The sequence below is a fragment of the Python bivittatus genome, unplaced genomic scaffold (genome assembly GCF_059951505.1).
Source record: "Python bivittatus isolate LINGU-HERP-01145 unplaced genomic scaffold, Pbiv_v1 ctg000020_np1212, whole genome shotgun sequence".
Lineage (NCBI taxonomy): Eukaryota > Metazoa > Chordata > Lepidosauria > Squamata > Pythonidae > Python > Python bivittatus.
The window spans coordinates 57,798,714-57,804,713 of record NW_028277030.1 but is presented as its reverse complement, the minus strand read 5'-3'; the positions used below and the strand labels follow the sequence as shown (position 1 = coordinate 57,804,713).

Below are 6,000 nucleotides of genomic sequence, written 5' to 3'. Positions count from 1 at the left end.
CCTCTAACAGTCTAGGATGTTGTTTACCAAGTCAGTTTACCTTTCCCTTTTTACTGGGTGGGTGGGTAGTCAGTTTCAAACAAAGCACCAGGCTGGAGCCATTATTTTTATTTTGTATGAATACCTCTGGATTATTTTGTGGGTGGAGGCTGAGAGAACACAGAAGCATTTTTGGAAAGAAGGACTATACTTGAGACTGGCATTTTGCTTCCAGCATGCTAGAGTCCCTTATTAAAACAAACAAATACATGGCTTTTAGTAAAGGATGAATTACCTGACCAACAACCTCCTCTGACTATGAGTCCCAGCTTTGTGTCACAGAATGGCAGAAAAATAGCTGTCTGCTATAGTCCATTTTATAGAAGCAGCCATGTCTTGTTTCTATTAAAGAGTTTGTAGTTGCTGACCATTATTACACTATTTTCTTTCACAATAAACTGAAAGATTCATAAGGCTTATTTTTTCCTCTATTTAAATATTGTGGTATTTTAACATACAGTTTTACTTTGCATTTTGGAATTACTGTTAACTGTCTGATCCTGAGGAATAAAATTCCTTTTTAAAAAACAGTATTTTTTAGAAGCCTATTGTTCACTCAAATCAAAAACTTTCATTAGTTGAGGCAACGGTATCAATTTTAAAATACTGATATTCTAAAATAACAGTATCAATCCTAAGAAAGTCAGTTTGCTATCTCTTCTGTGGTCATGGGATATGATCATAGGCATTCATGTGCAGGGAGGGGGGAGTAATAAGAGGTGCATTTTAACATAATGCAAACCCTGCAACTTAACTACTTGTATCTGATGTCATTTTCTTGTCATTGCAGTGAATAGCAAATGCCGACAGAAGTCATATAGCTGTGACAAGAAACTTTTGCTCTGTTTTAAGTTCTAAGACTGACTTTAAGCAATATCTTAATCCCACAATAGCTCCTATTGCACTCTGTTTGTAAGGGCTACTTGATCCTTTAGGGATGCTTTAGGGAGGAGGGAGGGGCTGCAAGGGGCAAAATTCAGAAAAACAATTTTCCCTCTGCTAACCACAATGACATGAAATAACAAAACATTCATTGTGATATCAAAATGGTAACTTCATTTTTGTACTTGCATCCTGACATCAGACATGTTAAGTCATAGGGTTTGCATTGTGATCACACAAATGTATGGACCTATTTCCTGGAATGTGCAAAGAACCCATGTGGAAACTCAATTGCCAGACCATAAATAAATTTAATAAAGGGATTATCATAGATTACTTTATGTTTGACTTCCCAGTTGGGATTCTGTCTGATTTGTCATCTGAAGGTTTATCCTCTGCCATAATGTATTATACATTACATTTTTTTCTTTTTAGTTACTCAACTTGTCTGCTATTGTATGAGATTCTGCCTTATTTATTGCACTGGAAACCAGTTTGTCTAGTTTTTGGATATGTTTAGTTTCACCCAAGCCTGTTGTTCTCACAGAACCCCACCTTGAATGCATAATTAAATGTGGTATGTTCAAAGCAATGCAAATATATTTCCACTGGAATTGCACATAGTTAAAACTCTGGTTGCTTCAAAACTTATGGAAGTTGGGACTCATCCAATAGTCTTTTTATATCTACAGTACATTAAATAGGCTCTCTGTACTTTTCTTTTACCTGTGGCTATTATGTTTTTCAATAATAACAAAAGAACTTTAATCTGAGTTCATACACAGCCACAGTTTATTTAATCATGGCTTAATGAATAAACTAAATTTGCTAGGTTTCTGGCACTAAGCCATAAAGTATGATTTACGAATCACCAAGGCTGGGTTCGTACAACATACTAAGCTAATAGAGGTTATTGCCATTTAGAAAGGGTCTTAAACCCTTTTTCCCCTGGCCTTCCAGTTTAGAAAGTTTGTGGGCCTGGTTTTTAATTGTTATTGCATTTTAGACAGGGTAAGCCTCCTAGAGCCATGAAATAATTTGAATACATAAATTCATAAAATAACCTCATCCACATGAAATCTAGCGTTCTAATAAATCACTTTATTATTTTCTGTGATCGTATCGTGAGTGCTTGATTGGTCTCATAAAACTCTCACCTTAACAGGGGATTTTTTAAATTTCACACTAGCCAAATCAGCGGTCGTCTGGTTCTACAGAAGAGGATGCAATTCAAACTTCTACAGCAGTGTTTCTCAGCCTTGGCCGCTTTAAGATGTGTGGACTTCAACTCCCAGCATTCCCCAGCCAGCCAGAGGAATTTGGAGTTGAAGTCCACACATCTTAAAGGCGCCAAGCTTGAGAAACACTGCTGTACGCCACCCGCAAAGTTGCTGAACTTCAACTTCCAGCACCCCCAGCTCCTACGGCTGATGTCAAGGGAGGCTTAATTCATTCACTCTCTTGCGCGTTGTAGCTTCCCCACTTAAATCACCTACCAGGCCACCCATAAATGAAGCTGGAGTCTATATACCGCCCTCTAGAGGGAAGCATCAGCAAAGCCGAACTCTGCTCCCCAGGACGTCCTTTTCTTTGGTCTCTATGATTATCCAGCACTTCCGGGTTGCGAAAGAGATCAAAACAATTGCACCTTTGCGCTTCCCTCAAGGTTTGGAAGAGGCGAGCTGAGTCACGTGATCCCAAGAGCTGGCTCCTTTAAGAGGAAGGCTACCTTGGTAGGCGGGGTGAGGTTGAGCGGAGTTTGCGTGTTGTGGAGGGGCGCGAGTGAGCTTGTGGCGAGCGGAAGGGCGGGGGCACGGCTGGGGACGGAAACGATCTGGCAGGTAACGGTTGCGCTGCCTTCCCTCTCTTGGTCTCGGGGCGTCTGAACGGCAGGAAGGGTGATGCAGCGGGAATGCGGCGCGCGAGGAGCGTTCGCTGCTCTCCCCCCTCCCCTCCGCCGCGAGGCTGAGAGTTCTGGTCCCCCTTTCCTCGCGCCCCTCTCCTCCTCCTGGAAGAGTCTCGCCGCGGGGCTTTCTTGCGGCGCTGCGAGGATGTGCTTTAATTGTACTGAAAGATGCATTGTTTCCGCCCCAAAGACCCGCTACCTGCCCCGGTATTATGCTCACGGCAGTGAATGTCGGGGGTGGGCCGTAACCCCACCCGCGCAGCCCGCCCAAATTGATTTAGGAAACATTGGAGTGGATTTCAAAAGAGGGAACGGCTCTGCGTTTCAAGAGAACATTGAACAGTGCTTAACCTTTGCATGGCCCTTCCCCGTGTTCAGTGGCATCTGGTGAATTAACCGGTGCTACCTTTAAATCTTGTAAGCTCCAACTAGCGTGGCTATTTATTGCAATCCAGCTTTTGAGGTCCAAACTGTTGGGGAATGCCAGGTTGCCCACCTCCTATTCTAAGTCAGTAAATATGATTGTCTGCCGTAATATAAATCAGCCTTCCTTAACCCGCCACCCTCCATATATTTGGACTTAAGTTCCCAGAATTCACCGCAGTTTCTGTAGGTAGGAAACTCAGGGGTGCGAATCAACAGTTTGCTGGAGAGTACTTGAGTTGGGGAAAGCTAATGCAGATGTTGGGGAGGGGAAATTGAGGCCAAACAAGTGGCTTGCTTAATGTCCCCTAGTCAGTTTGTGGATCACGCTACTGAGATTTGGAGGTATATTTGGTGAACTTCAGCAGCACAGTTTGGGGAATTGAGCTTGGAGAAAGGAATTGTTTCCTTCTCAGATGCTTTCTGCTCCAGTTCCCCTGTTAACCTCCCCCCAAAACAAGGAAGAGGGCTAAAACTTCTTTGCCTGTCTGTTTCCAGAATTGCAATGCCACTGGATGGCTTGTAGCTGCCTCTGAAAGGTTGAGAGGCTGCCTTTCAGCCCCTGGCTTCCCAAAAGTCATCTACCTTGTAGTGATGTAGCTCTAATTTCCAGTGTAGCTGGCTGTTCTGTTAAACAGTACTATCATAGCAGAAAAATGCTCACCTCTAAGGGGTTCTGTGAGACATTAATCAGTGTCTCCAGTGTCATTTTTAATTATCTTTCGGAATATGACTGATGATTTAGTGTCTCAGTAACTAGGAACATCAGTGTTAAATGTTACACTTTACACCTCCAAACATATTGCTTTTAGTAAGGTGACTTTCCAGTAACAGGTTTATGTTACCATTTTTTGTTTTGTTGATCAACAGAGTTTGAGTACATTAATTTTTTTAAAAAGCCATTTGTTTCTCTAGTTAAATCTGTTTTCTCTTCTGAAGTTGCCATTATTTTTTTTATAAGCATATTCCCTAAACTAGTGCCTAAACAACTTTTGAGGAGGCTGCTCACTAGCTGGGGAGGCACACCTGGAAAAAAGTGTTCACCCTCCTCTGCATATCCCAAATTTGCTTCAGAAAATTGAGAAATGGAGCTCTGCTTGTATGCCATTGGATTTATTATTATTATTATTTGCCATCAAGTTGTTTCCAACTCAGTGACCACGTGGATAGATTTTCTCCATGAATAACATTGGAAGCCACCCATTATTACATAAAAGTGATCTCAATACATTTGAAGTCATAAATGACAAAGATTTCCAAGGGAAAATGTTGGTCAGATTATGAAAGCAAAGAAACGCAGTATTTAAACTAAATATTTACTTATTTAAAGACAAATAAGATTACTACTGAGTAGATTATTATCAGCATAAGAACAAATGTATATTTAAATACTTCAAAAACAGAAAACACAATATAGCTTTAGATAACAGGCAACCTCAGATTGTCATTGTTACATTTATTTTGATAAGCTGAACTTATTCTGTTTTAACCTTTTTATTGGAACAAGGAGTGTAAACTGGTCCTCTGATTTATATGGCATAAATCTTGTTAACTACATAAACGTTTACTAAAATAGAAAAATCCAAAGAAAATTGCAGAGGAGCTATAAATGAATTCTCATTTATCTTCAGTGCTAGAAGTATTGTAAGTTATTCATCTCTGATCTATTTTTGCAGAGGGAGACACCTGAGAAATTATGTGAAATTTATTCATTTAAGATCTTGCATATCACCTTCTAACCAATTTTCTGGGTATGGTTTATGTAACAAAACACAATTAATCCAGTAATAGCAAAAGCAATAGTTAAACCAATATATCATAAAGCCTGGCAAAATAGAAAAGTTCCATCTGCATGAAAAGAGCAACAGTGTAGGTGGCAGGCGCGCTTGGAATGGAATTCCAAGATAAATACGCAACAAAAATCTTTCTCTGGTTGCCACTCATCTTTCCTACAATAGTACAGCATCTGGAAGTGACCTTTCAAAGGTGATCATCATGAATGGATAGGCATGTTGAACTGGGAGCAGGATTCAGGAATACACAACTACAGGTAGTCCTCGACTTTCGACCACAGTTGGGACCAGAACTTTAATTGCTAAGCCATGTGGTCATTAGGTAAAACATCACATGGCTGCACCACTTAGTGCTGGCAGTTCCAGTAGTCCCAGTTGCAGTAGCTAGGCCAGGACAGTGCTGCTGTTAGGCGAGTACCTCATGCTTCTCCTGCCCTGTCGTGCTCACCTTTGCTTCAACTCCCTGCACCAGTCTGTCTCCCCCCATCTCTACCCTTTTGGGTGCCCTGCACAGTAGCATTCCTCTGCAGCGATTCTTGCTTGGAGAATGGCAGGTATGCCCCATTCTTGCAATGCCTTGGAAGACCTCAGATCTTTCCAGAGGTTTTCTGAGTAGCGTGGGAATGGGGCATGTGATTTGGAGAACACCATGAATGGCCTCGGGAAGAAGGGCTGGTGTGGCCAGCAGCTACCTTGCATAAGGCAGGCTGGGTGCGCCTCAGCAGCAGCAGGAGGAAAACGATGAAGGTCATCTGGGTGTGGCAAGGCCTGCAGGGCGACTGGGGCTTTGTGCTGTGGCACTGGGTGTGTGGCTGTGGCGCGGGGCTTGAGGTGGCATTCCTCAGCAGTGGTGCCTGCTGTGCTGGGACTGAAGTAGAGGCCTGGGGGTGGTGGCAGCCAGCTGAGACTGCTGAAGGCCCTGGGCCTCTAATTCAGCCCCAGCATTGCTGTGGCCGC

General features: G+C 42.5%; 1 protein-coding gene across 2 annotated transcripts in view; it reads left to right on the top strand.

The window, feature by feature from the left end:
- Positions 1-2,513: 2,513 nt before the first annotated feature.
- The window catches only part of ATG5 (autophagy related 5), a 43,910-nt gene continuing 40,423 nt past the window's right edge, over positions 2,514-6,000 (top strand). Inside the window, exon 1 of one of the 2 annotated variants that reach the window (XM_025164896.2) lies at positions 2,514-2,654. The gene's annotated coding sequence lies outside the window, so the exon portion shown is untranslated. The other variant, XM_007425422.4, reaches the window with a different exon arrangement.